This window comes from Ascidia mentula, chromosome 3 (genome assembly GCF_947561715.1).
Source record: "Ascidia mentula chromosome 3, kaAscMent1.1, whole genome shotgun sequence".
Lineage (NCBI taxonomy): Eukaryota > Metazoa > Chordata > Ascidiacea > Phlebobranchia > Ascidiidae > Ascidia > Ascidia mentula.
In genome coordinates this window covers 13,529,430-13,547,484 of record NC_138568.1, presented here as the reverse complement: position 1 = coordinate 13,547,484, position 18,055 = coordinate 13,529,430, and the positions used below count along the sequence as shown (strand labels likewise).

The following is an 18,055-nucleotide window of genomic DNA, read 5'->3' as shown; positions in this document are numbered from 1 at the left end:
GAATGGGCCAAAGTAGTCGATGCCAACGTAGGAAAACGGCGGCTCGTCGGGCTTCAGTCGGGCAATGGCAAGTCAGCCATTTGTTGTTGTCCACGTCGAACATTCCTTTTGCGACACAGCATACATTTGCTGAGTTCCTTCCTAACTGCGGCACCATTATGATCCAAAAGCGATGACGCAGCGAAGTCTATGTGTGGCCAGTTCCGCAGTGGCCAACCTCGCGATGGTGGCGCAAAATAACAAGTGTTGTCAAGTCGTGATCATACGGCAGTATAATCGGGTGTTTTGCGTCGAAGGCAATTGGCGCCTTCTCCAACCTCCCACCAATCCGCAGAATTTCATCAAATAGCTAGGGGTTAAGCTTCGCCAACGAACTGGCATATTGCGACTTCTTCAGTTTCTGTCAATGACGGGAGCGAAGCACCGACGTTGTACGTACTTGATTATTTCCAATTCCGCATTCTTTAACTCATCCACTCTTAATTTGCCAGTGTTTGTAGAAACCTTTGAACGCAGGAATGACTTGAATCGTAGCAGCCACGCGACCGATGTCTTTAATTTATGAAGAGGTGAATAGTGATTCATCAGTCGATCGGTTGACTCTGATTGTGTGTAAACGTTGACGATAATTCTTTTTCACTCGGCTGGCTGGAATTTTTTATTTTGTTCTATTTAATGGGTTTTTAAGCCCCTTAAAAAACACGCATAGAATACTAAAACATGGAATGGAAACTCCGCTGAAAGTGCGCCGTCACGCATGAGTAACACTTTACGCGAAATGAAAAATGCATTGGGTTAAATGCGATTTTGGTGTTTTTTAAGCGGCTTAAAAACCCATTAAATAGAACAAAATTTAAAACTTTTTTAAAGAAACAGGAAGTTTGGTCCTTCGTCTTTTGAAATGTGTGGATGATTTTGAATAAATCGCGTCGCATAATTTTTTAAGGCGATTTGCTGTGTACTGCCTTTTGGGTCAAAATATGAACAAATAATTGCGCGCTTTTGCTGTTTGCAAGCAATGAGAGGCTAAATCGAGTAATATTATCAACCACTATGCTTGTTATGTAAAATCAACTACTTGCTTAGTATCTCTGCACACAGTAATGCGGCTGTTTGGGAATATTTATTTTGCAAAACAGGGCATTTGACAAATAGTTGACAAATGATAGTATGACTGCTTTTTTCTGCGATTTCTGTATTTTGATGAAGATGGAGATATCATAATGAACCAAATTACCAAAATCAGTTGATATTAGGAAATACCTCGCCAACACCATGTTCATACTGCTGACAGTAAAGTCCAGCACAAAACAACATTTTTGTGCATAATATGGGTTTGAAAAAGCTAAGCCTTGACAAAATATATGTTTAGGTCGAAACAGTGGCCATCTGTCTGCAGCTTATACACAATTCATATTATTGGCTCCACATTGCTTAAAATATATGTTGATTGCTTGCAAATACTCAAGGGCAGTGGGAATACTTCCAATTAAGTGTTTGCATACGAGCAAATTCTGAAAACTTTCATCTCTTTCTTCAACACGACATGTTTCTCTCAGAAGCATTTTAATACATATCTAAATCAAATTCTGTTGTGTTTTACTTAAAACTAATCTGCGAAGAAAAAAATGACTAGTGAAAAAGGTTGTTAATATATTAAGGTCCAATTTTGCTGAAACAAAAGGCAATTATGTTTAGTTCAACAAAACATTACATATTTTCAACTGTGTCATGAGCATTCAACCAAGTGTTATGATAAGAGTAAAAAAATATACTTCTGTTATGTGTGCCAATATTTTGACAAAAATATGTTTTTCTTCTCGGGGATATTGGACTAATCAACATTTAAAGGTGAACTTTCGGAAAAAATTGTCAATATACAACCAAATATTTACAATGAAATCAAATATAAAACTCAGTGATGTGTGGGAAAAATGTAAGGTAGATTACTAGTACAACAAAAGCAAGTTCATTAATATTCACAGAGCATCGGCTCATATGTGGCATGAATTGCTCAAAACCAGTGGAATATAAAAAATGGCACAGGAATTTATTTAATTATGTCAAATTTTTTTAGGTAGTTGCCACTATTTATTTATTATTTCCATTAAAGATTAAAAGCGGCCAGATTTAAGTATGGTTAACCAAGTAAATACAATCTTTAAAATTAAGCAGCAAAATTTGGCCCTATCTTATCTGGTTTACAATGGCTACAATCTGACATTTTGGGAAAAAAACACTTCATGCAGAACTGCACTATCTATCCAACATATGTCTTTACAAAAAGAGGAGTTATTAAACATTTTGAAAAACAAATAAAACAAATTGTTCCAGGTTTTGAGAGGTGGCCCTTCGCGTTTTGTTCAAACAAAGCCAGGCGCCGATTGGTTGAAGGGTGAATTTAGCGCGGGCCAATAGGAAAGCGGCGCGAAAGTATATAAAGCCGTCCGAACGGCCGGTGGGCATCATTCGAAGTCTTTTCCTTCTTCGAGACACGGTCTCGTCAGTACTTTCCTCGTTGTTTTTAGCAAAACTTGGACAGTCTTTAGCAAAACTTGGACATTCGTTTACTGAAGAAGTACCGACGAGACCGAGTTGGCACACTAGCAAACGCAAGATTGTTTGCAATAGAGCCATATATAAGCCGAGAAGAAACATAAGAAGAAGACGTGTGAATTTGCTGTCAACTCTGAGCATCTTCTCGACTCTGAGCAACAAAACCTGTGTCGAGTGGCAGCCCTTTTCAGGGCTCGAGAATTAGCCATGTCCCAGGTTCAACAACCAGCGCTACCGCCACCAACAAGAAGCTATGCAGCAGTGGCGTCATCCTCATCAGCAGCACAAACGAAGACAGACCCCTACACCTTGGACCGAAGAGGCGAGGTCGAGGCCCGTTTCAACCCGGGACTGAAGCGAGACGAAATATACGGAATACTCGACACCATGAAGTTCAATCTGGTCAACCTTAAAGGCTTCATCCAGTACCCTGGCGGCAAGGTGACATTTTTTAACAATAACGAAGCACTTGCTAAGCAGTTCGCCACCGAACTAATGGAGACGGGCAAACCTGTGTACGCTGAGCCATTCACGGAGGACATCGAACGGACCGTCATCTCCTACGTGCCTCCGTGGATGAGCCAGCAGACACTCCTCCATCACCTGGAAAAACATGCACCAGTCACCAAGAACTGGAATATGCTTGATAAACGCAGAAAAGACGCAGGCAAACGAGCCTTCATGATGAAGACATCAGCACTCCAGGAGAATCCAATCCCTAGAGAGGTATGGGTCGAAAACGAAAAACTTTCTATTTTCTACCCAAGCCAACCAGCCCACTGCAACTACTGCAAGGAGCGTGGGCATGAAAAAGAAGACTGCCCACAGCTGCTGCTGCGCAAACAACAACAACGCCAGCAGGTGCAGCAACAACTACAACAACAGCAGCAGCAGCAGCAGCAACACCCCCTTCCTGAAGAGCAACAACAACCCGAAGAACAACGGCAACAAGAGAACCTGCAACCTGAAGACCATCATCCCCAACAGCAGGAAGATCCCCATCATCTAGAAGAGCAACATTCCCAACGCAAGAGGAGCTCCGACAATGACACCACCTCCACCTCCATCACAACTACCACCACCTCATCACCTGGAGTTCCATCCGACTCCCTCTCACCAGCAGCCAATATCGGGCTCATTACACTTGGAATTAAAACAAGCACCCCGCAACCAAGAAAGAGGAGGAGGAGGAGAAGCAACAATTATACCAAGTGCTGCAGAACAAGGATACCTAGTGAGGTCAGTGACTTCTCTTGCGTCTGCGAGAAACGACATATAAAATGTGAATGCGGGTTTTGGAGCCCTGCTGTGAATTACGGGACCAAATTAAGATGCCCGGGCTGTGACGCATTATGCGTTCAATGCATGTGTAAGGAATTTTACCGTTTGAAACCAAAAGAAAAAATAACATGTAACTGTGGGGTCCGAATACCAATTGATTTTAACCAAACCACAATTTAAACTTAATTTTAACTACGCAAAATAATGAATGTTTTAAAAATAATAATGGACTTGTTGGAATTTATTGTTGTGTCTTATTTATTTGTGTCTGCATCTCTTGTAAAATTACTTAAACATAATGACGTCACACGTAAAAATTTGCACTCTAAACGTAAATGGCATGGGCCTGGCCACCAAAAGGTCTCAAGCGAAACGAAATCTACAAGGTACTGGACGACATGAAGTTCTCCATGGATTGGCTCAAGGGCTACATTCAATACCCTCAAGGGAAGGTAACTTTCTTTACCAACAACGCAACCTGCGCTAAACACTTTGCAGTTGAACTGAACAATACGGGGAGAGCCGTATATGCGGAGCCATATTCTGAAGACTTGGAAAGACTCGTCGTATCGTACGTGCCACCTTGTATGACGCAACAAACACTGATGACGTATCTGAGGAAGTTCGCCCCCGTCACAAAAAACTGGCACATCTTGGACAACCGCCGCAAGGAGCAGGGAAAACGAGCCTTTATGATGAAGAGCTCCATCCTAAAAGAACACCCAATACCCAGAGAGGTATGGATAGCATCAAAAAAACTAAACTTCTATTATCCAAACCAGGCCGCACATTGCAACTACTGCCATGAGGCAGGCCATGAAAAAGAAGAATGCCCACAGCTCCTGAAGAACAAGGAGCGGTACCAATAACAACACCACCAACCTGAACAGCAGCAGCAACACTCCAATGTTGAAGAACCACAAAGCATGCAGCTTGAAGAGAAGCAACATCCCCAAACCGAAGAGGAGCAACACCCCCAACCTGAGAAGCTGGACCAAGAAGATGGAGGAATTACCGACTTCGATACCACCTCCACCGACAACACCACCACCCCATCACTTGGAGTTCCATCCGACTCCCTGTCACCAACAACAAACACCGGGCTCGTCATACCTGACCCTAAAACCAGCACACCGCAACCACAGGAGAGAAGGATTAGGAGAAGGAACTCGTATACCAAGTGCTGTCGTAAGAGACATATAAAGTGTGAATGCGGTCATTGGAGCCCTGATGTTACTTATGGGACCAGATCGCGATGTCCGGGTTGCAGCGTGCTTTGTGTTAAATGCTAATGTAATAGATTTTACGGATTAAAAGAAAAAGAAAAAATAACATGTAACTGTGGGGTCCGCCTTCCTAATTAATCAGACCACAATTTAATGTTAACCGCGCAAATGTAATGGATTCTTTCGCAATAATGGAGTTGTTCGAGTTTTTTGTTGTATTTTGTTCAATTGTTCTCATATCCCTTGTAAAATTAATAATATATGACGTCATTTTTAAAAATTTGCACTTTGAACGTGAATGGCATGGGCCTGGCCACCAAAAGGCAGGCCTTGTTCCGCCATCTTTCCTCTTTAGCTTTTGACATCTATCTCCTACAAGAGACTCACTCTTCACCCCAAACCGAATCCCTCCGAACCTCCAAATTCTAAAATCTGTTTCTGACTCTGTCGGCCATATTATCGCGGTCGACATCTCAACCCGCACCCACACCCTCCATATTGTCAACATCTACGCCCCCTCTGGAAACCCGGTTGGTAATAATTTATTTTTTAACTCACTGTATTCCTATGTTACATCACCGCACCCTATAATTTTGGCTGGAGATTTTGATTATGTTGAAAACCCTTCATTAGATAAATTTCCCCCTATCAAAACCTCTCCCCCCAGCACAAATCTAACACAATAAAGTAACGTTTTTAAGTTACAAGACTCTTTTCTTATACTCCACCCCGATTTAGTTCAATTTTCCCGTCGTTCTTTTAATTTTCAATCCCGGTTAAACCGAATTTATGTTACTCCTAATTTAACGCCTAAAAATCATTCTTTTATTACCTGCCCCTATTCCGATCATGATTTTGTTATTCTTACTCTTAATTTGGTCTCTGCTCCACCAAGGGGCAGAGGCCCATGGAAAAATAATGTTAAAACTTTTTACGACCCCTTTTTTGTTTATGATTTAAACCGTCATTATGTTATTTGGTCATCACTTGCTCCTATATAATGTTTTTGTTGCTGCCAGGCATATTGTAACTTCACAAAATTTACCTCGTCACAAAATTTTCCAGTATATCAGGCTTAACCGTTAATCCCACCAAAACCCCTCATAATTTTACCCAATACAGTATAACTTGGAACAGTAAGGCCATTTATAAGCCCATTAAACATACCAATATGACACCCCAGCTCAATCACCGCGGCATGGCGCAAAGCCATTTTCTCTTTACGTACCCGTGTCTCCTCTATAAGCGACCCCTTTCTGACCTATGATTCGAAAAGCATCCTCACAAAAACATTACTCCTTCCCCATATTTCTTATCTAGCTAAATCGTACCCTGTCCCTGAAGGACAGCGGGAAGCGGTAGACAGCATTGTGGCAGGCTTCGTTGGGGGTCACCACAATCCTACCCTTCCCTTTTCAGTTGACAGATTGGTCTAAAGACTTTTAATTTTCGTATTACTTACAATTTGTTACCCCTTAAGTCTACATACACCCCCTTTCTTTTAGACAATGATGGCTTTTGTACCTTTTGTTCAAATAAATACGAAAATAACAACCATTTATTTTTTGAATGCACCAAGATCCAACCACTTCGTTCCTTATTTATTTCAGTTCTCAGAGCACTTATGCCACAGAACCCCTATTATTTCGATCATCCTACTTATTTACATTTTCCCCAACTCCTTAATGATAATACACCCGAGCACAGAGTAAAAAAGAATCCCAATGTTGTTAAAAACTGACCCAATCCTTCCGCCAATCACTAATCCTTAAACATCGGTTACTGCGGACAAGGCCAGATTCCCTCCGGGAGGTGGTACTTGCCAAAGCCGTAGATTTTTGAAAATAAATAAATGGACCCCACAGAGTGTACCTCTTTTTTAGCGCTTTCTTCCCCTCCATGTAATACTGTAATTCTCCCTTTACTTTGCGCTCTCTTCCATAAAAATAACAATCACAGTGTAATTCTCCCCCTTTATTTTGCGCTCTCTTCTTGTATATATTTGTAAATACTTGTTCTATCCTTTGTTTGCTATGTATTTTTTTTGTTACTCGCTGGGCACCTTCAAAGTGCCCGAATAAATAAAAAATAAATAAAAATAAACGCAGAAAAAAGGCGAAGAAAAAACGTTCCCCGAGACAACATAACATGAGCAACCTCATTAACCAACAGTCTGAAAAATGTTTGAAAAGTGAACTTGATTTATTTGGGCTAAAGCCCACACAAGTCAGCATCGAACATTCCCAGTGGGTAGAATTGACGCCGGCCCTACAGAATTTAGCGCGCATAACAAAGGCAGATGGGACAAATGTTGACGCAAACGCTGCCGTTGGCCCTTTTATTGGCTACATGCTCTCTGGGATCAAGTTGACTTGAACAAAGTTGTCACACCTGCCAGCAACACGTATCTCTACCGTGCTTACCTTTTAAGGTGGCTGTACACAGGATGCGTTTCGGTCCGTTTTCGTCCGTAAGCGCATACGCGCGTAAAAATTCGGTCCGTCGCCTTCCGACGGGGTCTTTACACAGAATGCGTAACGTCCGAAACTTGCGAACCATGCGTTAACGCAAGGCCATCCGACGCGATCAAACATGTTGGATTTTTACGCACGTACGCATGCGATTTTGTTGCTGTGAAAATATACCCATCTTTAATAAAGTGGGTTTTTGTAATATTTATGCATACTTGAAAGGTTACAATGGTACTTTTAAGATCAACAGTTGATTTTTCCCCTTTTTGGGGTAAATATCTTTTTGAGGCAGTGATTATCAGTAATAATAGCTGTTACAATGGTAGGCCCCTAAAATGGAATATAGTTGAGAAAAAAACTGATTGAACTTGTCCGTGAAAGACCAGTTTTATATGATATAAAAAATACAAAACATTGTGACAAAATATATTTTCAAAAATGCATGGGATGCTGTTGGCAAAACGTGTGGTATAACAGGTAACAAAAATTATAAAACTTCGAAATTTTATTGTTGTACAATTTGTCCAAGCAAAGATAATGTTTTCGCCTGCCTTTGAAAGATAAAAGTGCCAAAGAAAAATGGAGAAACCTAAGAGATACGTATGTACGCAAAAAGAAAGAAGCAGAGACCAAGTGGATCTGGTTACATACCTACACCAACCTGGCCATACTTTTCATCAATGATGTTTTTGGACAATTATACAAAGCATCGCATGCAATATTGTTGTTAAACTTATTTGGTTGTATCTGAACTTACTACATGTTTAGGACTGAGTCTCACATTTTGCAAGAGGACCCAACTTTGACAGCAGACATTGGTAATACAATCAACAGCATGTTAATAAACTGTTAGGCATAAGTCCTGATACTTCAGGTAAACAGCCCGAAGTACATGAAATTGGTACACCTGAAAGTTTAGAAACCCCCAAAAAACGAAATCCACAAGCATTAACTGGTCGTTCACCCAGTTCAGTTGGTAGAAAGAGAAGGAGGAAGGCAGCGGGTGTGGATCTATCGGTAACAGTATTTAAACCTAGCAAGAGGATATGTAAAATAATTTATATCATTTAATTGCAATGATTTTGCATGGGAACAATTTGGTAAAACTTTACACACAACCAATGCTTTGATTTCTGAACAACTAAAAAAACCTCAGCATTCCATTATGCCAAAATTATTGAACAAAGATTAGATGCATTGCCAAACAACATGCATAAAGCTTTTGTAGCCATTACTGTAATACTGGCAGATTATGACAATGTTGAGATGCAGGAAACTGCGGAGATTGTATAGCTTTGTATTCATTGTATATATGCAAATATCAATCTGCTTTCAGGTCTTTTTCACATGTTTGACTGCAATTTACTTGAAACACAAGTATTGGTACTGCTCTTTTCATTTCACTGTTCACTTTCTTTAGTATTTTACTGCCAGTGTTCTGTTCTATTCATCTGTAGTGTTTTTTATTTCCTTCAAATACCTCTTCAATTTGCATTGTTATATATGCCAACATTCAGTATGCATTAACTGTTATTTTATTACAAAAAAAAAACAATAAACATAAAAAAGAAAAGCAGTCGGTCTTATTCAAGGGTTGTTCCCTGTGAAACAGGGAAAAAAAATTGTTGTAATGCCAAGCAACTTCCCCCTGGCTGCTGCTGAAGTAGTCCTTCAGCAAGTCTCTTATTTGCCTTGCATACAATGAATGGTGGGAAATCTTTGATGTTGGGAAGACATACAGTTTCCTCTTGTCGTCAAGCTCCCTCAACAAGTTCAACAGTTACTTCATAGGCACCAATGCACTGTATTCCCTAGTTTCCAAAGACTTCTTTAAAAACCACAGTAGCCTTGACAACTTGAGTTGCAGTTTGAACGTTTGCCATTATTGTTGATCTAAGTATCCGCCATCTTTGAGCAAGGATACCAAAGGAAAATCACTGATCTGCAATTGTATTGTACATGTGCGCAGCAGCAGCAGTCATCGGTCCTTTGTTGACATGCGCAACCAAGCGAAAATTCGTACGATAACGGATTCTGTGTACAGTGCCTTTTAACGGATGGTTCGGAACGAAAATTTGGTCCGTTTACGTACGTTCACGCATTACGCATTCTGTGTACAGCCACCTTAAAGCTTCGGGAATGATGCAAAAGAATCCCAATTAACTGCGGCAATGTGGCATAAAGATACGACAGGAAAGTTTGAGACTTTGGATGCTGGATTTAGCACCAGACGCGACTGTGCAAATGGTAGTCGTCACATTGAAATGTTAGGAAAGCTCCATATCGACTTGATGAATCAGTTTCGATATATATTAAATGGCGTTGACCTGAAGATCCGCTTGATTAGGAGTAAAGATCCATTTTCGATTATGGCGGGGTCAGATACCGGTTACAAGGTCAACCTTAAAGACGTTCGGTTGTATATGTTCGTAAAGTACGTCCGAGTGCCCCTGTGGAAACCTTTCTACGACACATGATGCATTTATACGTGGCCAAACGCATTTAATGGAGCTTATGCGAAAAATCCGTTTAATTTTAAACACTTAATCGTGCCAGGGAAGGCGCTTCAACCAAATTTCACATCAAAAAATTATGCGAGGAGCTTCATTAGCCTTTTTACTGGGATGGGAACATTTTTTGAAAACGCCGGTAGTGGAATATCACTCTCCGAATATGGCCAGGGATTCACATGCTTTGACCTCAGTCCTGATATGGCGGATCTGGTTACCTTTGATTTGGTTAAGCACGGTAACATTCGTTTGGAGGCTCACTTTGGCACGGCTCTTCCGAACACTATAAATATCTTGGTGTACGCGGAATATGACAATGTATTGTAGATTGACAAATTCAAAAACGTAATTTTTTATTACTCGGCTTAAATGGACTAACTTCAAATCGCATCTATTTTATCTCGTGACCAAGCCATTGGATCCGTGTTTTGTGGTGTCTATGCGCGGGATTAACTCACCACGTTGAATCACCCCTATCCCAAAGCATATATTGTGAATACTGATCCCAGTGATAGACTCGGAATGCATTGGCTTGCGATGTTTTTTGATGGGGAAGGACGGGGCAAGTTTTATGACACGTTCGGGTGTGCCCCGATCCACGAAGAGCTTATAAATGCTACTCAATGGAAATGGAACCGTTGCATTGTACAGCGCCCCCTCTCATCTTTATTTACTGTTTCGTGCACGTGGATTTTCTGTGTCTCGTATGGTCGATACATTTTCATTTCAGGTTATGGTCGTCAAAACTTTAAACAGACAAAAGCTCACAAACCTTTGAACGCAACTAACATTATCATTAACCCCCGGTGGCCGCCATTGCGCAACGCCACTAGTGATAGAATTCTGTATTGCAACGAAAAATGGTTGGAGGTAATTTTAAATAGAAATGTAAAAGCGAATTTTACCCTTGCGAGCCACCGTAGGAGCTTACAAGAAGCTTTTTAAAACGCTTGGCTTACAACCGAACAAATCGACCATGGGCTCATTGCCCAAGTAAAATACCATGCAAAACCCGGGTTCATGGATGCATTTATTAAAGCGGGGATTTTATTTCAAATAAAATTGCAAAAAGTACGGTTTAACGCCCAATAATACGGATTGGGATAAATACCGTAATTCAGACTTTGCATGCCCGGAACAAAACAAAAGACATATATTCCCCTCATAAACCAAAAGCACAAGATATTTGGGACAAAAGGTTAACTGAAGAGACCCCATGGCCCCTTGTTTTTATAAGCATGTCAAGAAGCTTTTTAAAACGCTTGGCTTACAACCGAACAAATCGACCATGGGCTCATTGCCCAAGTAAAATACCATGCAAAATCCGGGTTCATGGATGCATTTATTAAAGCGGGGATTTTATTTCAAATAAAATTGCAAAAAGTACGGTTTAACGCCCAATAATACGGATTGGGATAAATACCGTAATTCAGACTTTGCATGCCCGGAACAAAACAAAAGACATATACAAGATATTTGGGACAAAAGGTTAACTGAAGAGACCCCATGGCCCCTTGTTTTTATAAGCATGTCTACATATCAACCATAGAAGCTAAACGCTGTGACAACCAACGAGCAATTACATTCTTTTCGGAAAATAGATAGTAACATATGCGTTTTTTGCAAGAAGCAGGTAGAAACTGTGTGTCATCATGTTATTTCATTTGTAAGCGCTATAATACGACAAAATCTAATTTTAACAGATGCAGAAAAACTATTTGGAATTCATTTTGATTTGCCAGTAAACCTTGTGTGAATCGTGTTAAATCAAAACAAAAATGCGACTTGGAAGATAATCCAATTCCAAGCTACATCAGAATAATGGACTGCGAATTTTATGCTACATACCATGGACAGGTGGCAACCTGTAAATACTTTGGGAAAAAGGGTCAAAAACAATTCGTCTGCAGAAAGTGTAAATATCCAAAGCTTGGAAATGTTCAGTCACCAAAACGTCAAAACACAGAATTAAAGCAAAACCACGGCAACAAAAACCCTGGAGCGTCAGGTGCAACCTGATAACAATGGTGCGACTACTACTTAGAGCCAAAGTGTCCAACATAATTGCTGGTCACTACTTAACCGATGAGTTGCAAGTCATGGAATTACCTCACTCAAGCACGCCTGCGAAAGTGTGATTCCTTTCAACTGTTTAGAATGCAACGAAAAAATCCTCAAATCAACACGCTGCTGGGGCGCTCGAAAGAATGGACTGTGGCGGTACAATGTGTGTCTGTAATTCGATGAATCGGTATTTGCGCAGCTCATAAACCCCAGCGAACCCTTTCGTTGTAAGTGCGGCATGGAATTCGAGTGAGATATCGTTAGTGGACTAAAAATATATTTATTCATGTTCGGGGGTTAAACAATTGTGTATCGCCTTTTTTTGCAATTGAACCATTCCAGTCGTCAACAAGAATGGGGCGGGGAAGCTGTTTGGTCACATGGCAGGGGAGTAGGAATCCTGTTCAACAAAGGCCTGAAGGCCAATTCATTTTGGCTGAAATAGAAATTAACTCCACCCAACGTTGACTCCCCAGAATATTTTCACAACCTATTCGCAGAGCTGTCCAACTTTTCTGGTGCTCCAGTTATAATGCGAGGGAATTTTAACCTAACATTTGACGCAAGAACGCCCAAAGGATACCTTACAAAACTATATGCAACACTCCAAACTTACCGACATTTTTCGACTTAAATTCCCCTCAACAAAACATTTCTCCCTCAGATCACATAACGATTTTTAAATACGAACGAAAAATATACCTTAAGCTACAGTTGAAATGTTTTATACCTTTACTAAATCTCATGGACATTGTGACCAATAAAAAGTTAAAGGATCTTAAGCTTACTAAAACAGGTTCATGTTGCCGCGAACTGTTTTTCATCCATTTGTAAATTGCCATGTTGTAACACATTACTGGGAAAATGCATGCGTTTGGCTGTGTGCTTAACTTCGTGTCCCCTTATATTTTTCGTCTTCGTAATTACTGTTCGGCATACTTCAAAATAACATCATTTTTTAAACAAAAGCATAATGCTCGTATGTCCCTTATATGCGATAGTAGCGCGTGTGCGGTTGGAGCTTGTCTTAATCAGTTTTCTGACGGTTCCTGGAAACCTTTAGCTTTCTTTTCCGCGCCATTGAAAGGACCGGAGCGAAGATATTCAACCTTTGATCGGGAATTACTGTCAATTTACAAAGCAATCCGTTACTTTACATATATTTTACAGGGGGCTGATTTCAATGTAATCACAAACCCCTCGTCACGGCGTTTCATCCAGTTTCTGATCACCACTCACCTCGACAATCTAGACATTTCGATTACATATATCAATTCACTAACAGGATTGAATACAGACTAAGACAAATCGCTAATCGGAGACGTTTCTACGGGTATATTTCACCCTATTTTCCACCGCCTTATCGGAGAAAGGTCTTTCAGACGTTGCATGGTTTATCTCACCCTGGTGTCAAAGCAACGAGGAAGTTAATTAATGACCGGTTTGTTTGGCGTGGTATGAAAGATGACATTTATCAATGGTGTCGAACATGTATTCCTTGTCAAAAGTCTAAGGTTACTATCTATAATCGTGCACCTCTTGGTCGTTACTTGGAACCGGAAGGTAGATTTGGTCGGTCCATTACTTCAGTGTGATGGTTATTCTTATTTGTTAACTTGTGTTTGTCGTTGGACTAAATGGTTTAAAGCAATTACATTGAAAGACATGTGCCAACGCTTTCCTTTTTCATGGGGTCAGTAGGTTAGGAGCACAATCACGGCTTTTCGGCCATGTTCAAATGGCTACATTGAACGACAAGAACCTTAAAAAGTGCTCTAAAAGCACAGGATTTCCCGAATAATTGGTAATCACGAAGTCAACGATATATTACGACCCTTACTCGTACCTTCGTATGGTCGGTACCTAAAAATGTAGATTGCGCCGTCTCTGTCCCATTAGGTGAACATACGATGATGCATCGTAATTCTGCGACAGGCAGTTTATTTCGCCTTGAAATTCCGGCTTTGGGGCTTAGCATACATCACCAGTTTCAGTGCCCCAAGGAAGTAATAGCATGCTACGCTTCTAACGCTATATGTACAGGAAGAGCTGTCATCGTTCCGAAGAACTGCACTCGAAATATGCAGAACATCAAGTTGCCAAAGATGCGAGTATTCCGCAGCAATCTAATTCTCCTGCGGCACTATTTATCAATATGGCAACCGACTCTATTGTCAATAGTATTAGCAACATGACGAATAATATTCACTTCGTCGAATGTCGGATACAGTCCTTGTTAACGAATGTATATTCATTACTTTCTCGTCAGTACCGTGGCGAGATATTAAGTGCTCGGTGATAAGTAAGCAGCAATAACCGTCGCTGATTTAATGACTGAGATAACGTGCGAGACTATTAATGGTACGATCCTGCATGATTTAAGAAGAGGTGACTTATTTGCAAGGAGATCACTCGTTGAATATTTAAATTCTAAAGGTACAAGATTGATCGGCCAACTCTATCGAGACGGATTCGTTTATCCTAACGTTAAGTTAGTTTTAACTATGTCCCTGACCGTATTCTTTCATTTGAAGTTGAAGATTCGTTTTTAGTTTTCGACAATTACACATTGACCCACGTTGATTCTAAGGTACAGGAAATCATTCCGACTTTTATTGTAAACACGAAACCTAAATAAAAATTGAGATTGCAACTACACAACAAAAAACGTTTTCGTATTTTACAAAAAATACAACAGAATCAACACAAAAAACGTCATACCGTGGATAACAACGAGAAATGTCTGACTTCGTCTAAAACTATATATAGGGATACATCAAAGACGAGGCAGAAACAAAGATACAAATGAGACGTATAGAAGAAGTAGCGCAAGCGAGATAACTAGCGATGGCGTCAGAAAGTCTGTATGTAAATGTAAGAGTTCTTCTGGCACACTAAAAACGTAACTTTATGGAATGACGTTTCGCCTGTTATCCAACAAGGCTTCCTCAGGGTAATGATACAGCACACAACCAACGCCAAGAAAACGTACCACCACGAAAAAATATAACGCTTACATCGCCAGGGTTGCCAGGATATTTTTTTTGTTTAGAGCCAAACAGCACGACAAAAAACGCCAAACTAGTTTTGAAGGAACCAGAAAAGAGTCACTCGTTTAAATACTGTATGTATCGTTTATTTTTTCTGCTTCCCTGACATATGTTAAACTGAATTTACAGGCAAAGTACATTCATGTGGTAGAGCAACATATAATATATTCTTTGTTTATTTATGCTCTTGGATTATTTCCGTCTTTCTATGTGCATTTTGCAGTGCCAGTGCTACGCAAACTTACGCTTCTGAACTAGCCTGGGCTGTGATGTGTGACGTTATTACAAAAAGAAGCATGCCGCGAACCTGCTTCGCCACAAACGAGCCCGGGCAACTTCCGAACGCAATACTAAGGGGCCGAATAGGCCAAACCAAATTTCATGTGGAGAGTGCGAGGGTATCTACATCGGCGAAACCGGAAGAGCCCTGAAAACCAGAATTACGGAGCACCGCCGCGACGTTGCATCAAAAGACAGCAAGTAAGACAGCGTTAGCCAAGCATGCTGCCTTAAAAGCTTATCGGATTGCCTGGGACAAGGCTAAGGTTTTGGAAAAGGAGATGGATCACACAAAGCGCCTTTTCCTTAAAAGCGCTACATATCCATAAGTACAATCTCTGCGTCAATGACAGGGCGTCTATTTCCCGGTGCTTTATAATAACTTGCTGTAACTGTTGTTTCCCGCCCTTTTGATAGCATCACGTGATTTCACTAGCGGTGTTAGCGTTATATTTTTTCGTGGTGGTACGTTTTCTTGGCGTTGGTTGTGTGCTGTACCAGTATCATTACCCTGAGGAAGCCTTGTTGGATAACAGGCGAAACGTCCGTCATTAAAGTTACGTTTTTAGTGTGCCAGAAGAACAGACTATTAAATTACAATATGCCTGGCAGCAACAGAAACATTATATTTGTAAATGTAAGAGTGTAGACAGTTTCAAAGGACCAAGTTTAAACAAAATAATAAAAGCCTGGGCTGCCAAGCCTGCAAACCTAATGATCGCGATACGGTAGCTGTGATCGATAAGCAAGGACCTGCGCAGTGGGGCGATCCTGCCAATCATGCCATTGCATGAAATATTACTGAATAATAAAAGGTTTCGAATTATGAAAGCAGAATTCCCTACACTACCAACACCTTCTTTTATCAGTTAAATTTCTAGCCTCCACGGATTCTGAATTACTTTCTCCTAAGTTGAAACCATTATATTTACGTTTAACAAATCATCCACTCGAAACTTCTTATTTTTCTGAAATAAGAAGGGAAAAAAGAATACAAAACAAACCGTGGATAGCAAAAGGATTTCGAAACACACTAAATCATATTATTGCCACAGTAAAACAATTATTTTCACCATAAACTCAGTCAGTGGTAACAATTCCAAATCCACTTGGCAACTAATTCGTGACCTTGTAAATATAACAGGGAGTCAAACCGCTTGTCATACGGATTCAGTTTTGGTTCCGGTTTTAATTTTCTTATTTTATCCGGTTCTGTTCCGGTTCGCGGTAAGTGACTGGTTCAAGCAAATTAACAGCTTAGAGCGATATTATAATCTGTATACTTTCCGCCGGTCCGTTAATGGAATAAATTGTTTTGAAAAACGCTTGATTGAGGGTGGCGGCTATCACCATTGGTTTTTAACTTTTTTGCCTGTAGGTGTATTGCCTGATTTGACAACAACCTTTTCCTTCAAAAAAACAGCATACACTTTTTCGTAATGTATGATGACATGAGGTTTTAAGCATGGTCCCCTTTTATACTCGCAGAGCAATTGTCTAACAAACAACGGGAGTTATTCTGCACCACATCATATTCAAAATATTTTCTAACCGGGTGTAGCTTGCTTCGTACCATATTACGCTTTAAATTCTGCACGTTTAAGAAGATACTGTTTAATTATTAAGTACCTACAAAAGTACAGAAAGCTCGGTCACTAGTTAGCGTGTATTTTAATACATTCGCCACAATCTGCTACACTTGCTATACGAATTTAAAGGCTCTACACTAGGACCACTGGACAGCTTTTCACCCACAAGCGAATGGCCTGGTGGAGCGCGTTAATGGCGCTTCTAACCGACTCCAATTGCTTGGACGAGTAACCGTGGGTGTTACTTGGTGTTCGGACCACCTCCAAAGATGACCTTGTTTACGGTACCATTTTGACAGTAAAAGGTTACATTTAAAACTGCTGCTTACTGCGCAAAAAGCTACGAAACCCTGCTGCAGTCATTACATGGCCTATTTTGATGGCCCATAAATTCAGCCGTTTGGCCAAGTACTCGGCTTGCGTCACTTCGACAGAACCCGCGACATGGAAACGTAGTAAGAGGTTCAAACTTATGCAAGTTTTGTATTCGCAACAGGGAAAGAGCTGCCAGGAGTGTATTTGTTAAAAGTAGCAACCTACCTGAACATCTCCGGGAGAGCTTGCACAAATTAGCCAAAAATAATGATCTCTGGATGGTGCATTGCTGCCAGCTGAAGTTTGTGAACTTAAAAAGCATGACAACAAATTCAATGTTGGTTGGCTTCATGATGAAGTTATCAACAGCTACCTGTGGCAATTAACTAACAAGCACCAACACACCCTATATGTTTGTTGTATTGAGGCTCAAACATTACAGAGAAAAGCTTCAATTAAAAAAATTTAGGAAGGCATTGCCATGCCAGCCATTCAACCCCTTAAAATCCGCTTGGTAATTCGCAAGTTGAACGATTTAATGGTAATATATGGAAAGCAGTTTATCTATGTTTGCGTTCCAACTACATGCCAGTTACTCGATGGGAATTAGTATTGTCCAATGCACTCTGGTCAATTCGTTCGTTGTTGTGCACCGCTACCAATTCCACGCCCCATGATTTAGTTTTCACCTTTTCCCATCGCTCACCGAATGGG

The 18,055-nt window shown here is 40.6% G+C and overlaps 1 pseudogene; it reads left to right on the top strand.

Annotated features, from left to right (window-relative positions):
- Positions 1-10,158: 10,158 nt before the first annotated feature.
- Positions 10,159-17,951, top strand: LOC145895670 (uncharacterized; annotated as a pseudogene).
- The last annotated feature ends 104 nt before the right edge of the window (positions 17,952-18,055 follow it).